This window comes from Neophocaena asiaeorientalis, unplaced genomic scaffold, assembly GCF_003031525.2.
Source record: "Neophocaena asiaeorientalis asiaeorientalis breed wild unplaced genomic scaffold, Neophocaena_asiaeorientalis_V1.1 scaffold282, whole genome shotgun sequence".
In the NCBI taxonomy this organism is placed as follows: domain Eukaryota; kingdom Metazoa; phylum Chordata; class Mammalia; order Artiodactyla; family Phocoenidae; genus Neophocaena; species Neophocaena asiaeorientalis.
Genome location: NW_020172595.1, coordinates 1,129,109 through 1,133,392, shown reverse-complemented (window position 1 = coordinate 1,133,392; position 4,284 = coordinate 1,129,109). Strand labels below are relative to the sequence as shown.

The following is a 4,284-nucleotide window of genomic DNA, read 5'->3' as shown; positions in this document are numbered from 1 at the left end:
GGACAGCGCCAAAACTCTAAAGAGTGCAGGGCCCACCATTTGTCCAGGGGCAACAATTAGGGATGCATCTGACCCCACAGCCATCCGGGATGAGCCACTTTTCTGCCACCATGTTTTCAAATTCATCCCCGTTAAACTTAGTAAATCCCCACTTCTTGGAGAGGTAGCTCTTCTGGCGGCCAGGGAACTTGAACTTGGCCCTGCAGAGGGCCTCAATCACATGCTCCTTGTTCTGTAGCTTGGCGTGGATGGACATTATGATTTGGCCAATGTGGACCCTGGCCACTGTGCCCTGGGGCTTTCCAAAGATGCCGCACATACCTGTCTGGAGCCTAGATTGGGGGCAGCATGCCAGTCATGAATGCCCACTGGAAAGGGCTGTCTCCAAGGTCCCTTAGGGCAACCCATTCAGGCAACAGGCTGCACACACTACTGAGGAGGCTGCTGTTTGCAACCATTGCACACTGGGCTCCCATGGGGAAAGATGAGAATTGAGGAAAGTAAAATTAATGCAGACCACTTCTCTCACTGCAGCAAAGGGAAGATTGTTGCTACATAGGTCAGCAGGGCCAATAAACGCTTTGTTAAATTCTGATTTGAAAGCAAAAAACAGGAAGCACTATAAAGACTGATAAAAGAAAAAAGACTATGAAAACAATAACTCTAAAGGAGTTATAAAAAAATTAAAAAATAAAGGAATTATGATCAAGACTACAGTTAGTTTGGAACTGGCTATATCTCTGGAGAAACATTTTGGAATTAGCTGTCTCTTTTCCCAGCTATGACCTCAGATTCCTGAAGGGACTATGTCTTGTTCACTGGTATCCATGGGACCTAGCACAATGCCTAACACAGTCTCTCAATAAAAGTTTGTTTCTGATGGACTCTTCCTTCAATATTTGAGGAATACATGCTTAATGAGTGTCCTCAGTGGTCCATGGCCCACATCTATTGCAAAGAGAAAGAGTAATTTCCATGAGCAGTTTGCAAAGATCTTGGCTTCCCTAGAAAGTGCTCAGTTTGACAAACAAGAAGGATCACTTTGCTCCTTTCACCAGCCAGAACGAAGACTGTAGAAAGCTGTTTTAAACTTTCTCTCCTTACATTTGAATGGGATCACATATGGAATCCCCCATATACCTAAGTGCACAAAGATGCAGTGTCTATTTCTCTACAAGTGGTCTGTTCTTCCTCACAAATCTCCCACCTATAAAGTTAGGACAGCCCACTGAACAAGATCATAAAGAGACTTGTAAGCCATTCCAGAGAGATTTAGGTCTTACCCAATCAGTGAAGGATAAAAGTCACCATCAAAGATGACTGAGTAGGGGAATACTACAGAGTCCTGAGTCAGAAATATCACCGAGGAGGCAGTACAAAGGAAAGACTGGGAGTGAGGCAAGGGAGTGAGACCAAATGCTCAGATAAAGGTAGGGAGTCAGTTGCCACAGTATAGGAAGGGCCTGAAATAGGACAGTCAAAGTGGAAAAGGAAGGAGGGGACAGCTAAGATGTTTAGAAATGTCAGAAACTGGCAATTAATTAAATGGGAGGGATACAGGAGAGGAATTACAACATAATTAACAAAGCAGTGAAGCACTGGATATCAACAGCAAAGAAAATGCCCTTTAAAAAGAAAAAAGAAAGAAAGAAAAAAAATCTCATTCCAGTAGTTTCACATCCTAAGGGTCAGGATCTCCACCTGAAATCTTTCTGTGCGCTCTATGGGAACAGGGAGAGGACTTTAGAGGCTATCACTTTTGGGTCACTTCCTAAGCAGTGGAATTCTTAGGATGGGAGGGAGGACATTCTAGCTCCTCAGGGATTCACTGAAGTGAATGAGGGCATGATCAGTGACAATACTGTGTTGTTCCCAGGGCGGACAAAGGTCTGAGTGTGAGAGATACAGAGTTCCCGAAGTCTCTCTGACAGATAAACCCATCAGCCTCTGGAACCTACCTAATCCTTCTCCAGTCCTAATCTCCTTAATCCTAAATCTGAGCTCAGTTATGCCAGCACCTCTAGAGTAAATCATAAAGTCTGAGACCTCAGCAACAAGAGAAGCAGAGTTGGACTCACTGAGGCAGCCAAAAGAAAGAGGGAGAGATGGAGAAATGCAAAATAACAGAAGATCTGACTCTACCACCTGGGTAGTGCCTTTCATTCTCCTGTGTTTTCCAGTAAGTCATTAGCAGATCATCTGCCATCTTCTTTTTCTTCAAGCACCAATCAAAACTCAAATTTGCATTTGGGAAACACAAACTTTCAGGAAGCCCAGAGACATCTTTTCAGGACCATGGAGAGCAGAAGGTGGTCGCTCCTGAGGAAACGTTCCATCTCAACATGAAGGTGAGGGAAAGAAAGAATAAAGGGTAGTCATCAATGGAGAGCATTCAGGTGAGGTAGAAAGACTTGGAATATAAAATCCAAAAGGGCCCTATAGAGCACCTAGTCTGAACTCCTCATAGGAGGGATACTCTTGAGTCAGAAAAGGAAATTCTTCATACCTTCATTATAGTCAACAGTTCTCTTCAGCAACTTATCTTAAAAGGAATCTATAGGGAATTGAGACTTTTTCAATTTCCTTGGAAGAAATGCATACAAAAAGAACCTTTGGTTGATGGTCCTAAAAAGAGCATTACAAACAAGAACTGAAATACTGATACCATAAAGGTAAAGAATCTCACCTAGGTAGGATAACACAAGAGCTGCCAACTCAAGGTTAGTCCTTGGGTCTCCTGACACCCGTGCAGTGTTTTCTTCTTTATAGTTGTTGAGTGGTTAAGGATTTAGATTCTCCTCTAGCTCTGCCATACACCAGCTGTGTGACCTCAGGCAAATTACTCATTCATTCCAAGCCTTGATCTCCTTCTTTGAGCTAAGGCTTCCTGTGTGTCAGACACTGTGAAGCAATGGGAAAACAAAGACAATTTCTGCTCTCAAGTAGTTCCTAGTCCAGTGGAGGACAGATATAAAAACATCAATAGGGGCTTCCCTGGTGGCGCAGTGGTTGAGAGTCTGCCTGCTGATGCAGGGGACACGGGTTCATGCCCTGGTCCGGGAGGATCCCACATGCCGTGGAGCAGCTGGACCTGTGAGCCAGGGCCGCTGAGCCTGCATGGCCGGAGCCTGTGCTCCACAGCGGGAGAGGCCACGGCAGTGTGAGGCCCGTGTACCGCAAAAAAAAAAAAAAAAAATCAATAGTTCAAGAACACTATAAAAGCACAGAAGTTTTGCAAAGAAAAATATTAACAACCTGGAGGTGGGAGCAAGATTAGGAGGAATCCAGGAAAACAAAGGCATCAAGCTGTGAAATAGGGCACTAGATTTAGGGAACTACAAATAACAATAACTTAGTTCTGATGGATGATAATTTGGCAGTGGGAAGAGCTGGAGTAATAAAACCTTCCACATACTAATGTTGTGGAAGTCAAAGGAGACAAAGCACTATATAGATAAATATTAGCTATGTATTATGCCAACAGCTACCCCTATGAGAAAAAGATTCCTTAATTCAACAAACATTTATAGAATACCTACTACATACTCACTGTACTAGGAGCAGCCACTTCTCCTTTTGATCCCCTCCCTAAAATAGAGCCAGCTTGAGAATCAAGAAAACCAAATTCTGCAATCTTTCCTGGAGGTAAAATTGCCTCTTCTATGCATATCAAGTAAGGGGAGTGGAGGAGAGCTTGACAATCCCATGATTCCTCTACTGAAGTGCCACTTAGATAAGCACATCTTGTACTTGTGTGATTTGAAAAAAGGCTTTGCCTACAGACCAAAGAATACCAGGGGTGACCTCTGGTATGATCCCCTTGGCACCAAGTAATCAAGCAAGGTGGTATCACGACACAGAGTCAGATGATCAAAAGTGGCAAATTTCCCAGGCTCAGCTGACAATGAGAGCATACGTAAAAGTGGTTAGAAAAATCATCTTCATGCCAGTTACTATTTTCAACTTCTCCTACTTAGTATTAATTCTCTTAGCTTCCCATAACCAAATATTTGCATATGAACAAGTAGCAGCCATGGTTCTACAATCTGACTAGTCCACTGACCAACTCAATGTCTACATCAAGGACATCTGGATATTGCAGTGTCATGGAAACTTCTCTCTGGTGAAGTATCTACAGACACCAGTGAAATTTAAAATTTATACCCTATATTGGGTTGAATAGTGTCCCCCCAAAATTCATGTCCACTAGGAACCTCAGAATGCAATCTTATTTGGAAATAGGGTCTTTGTAAATGTAATCAAGTTAAAATGAGAGCATACTGG

At 43.1% G+C, this 4,284-nt stretch overlaps 1 non-coding gene across 1 annotated transcript; it reads right to left on the bottom strand.

Annotated features, from left to right (window-relative positions):
- Nucleotides 1–376: 376 nt before the first annotated feature.
- On the bottom strand, nucleotides 377–515 carry LOC112395479 (small nucleolar RNA SNORA70). Its single transcript, XR_003002396.1, has one exon. It is a non-coding gene; the product is annotated as a small nucleolar RNA SNORA70 (small nucleolar RNA).
- Between the last annotated feature and the right edge of the window lie 3,769 nt (nucleotides 516–4,284).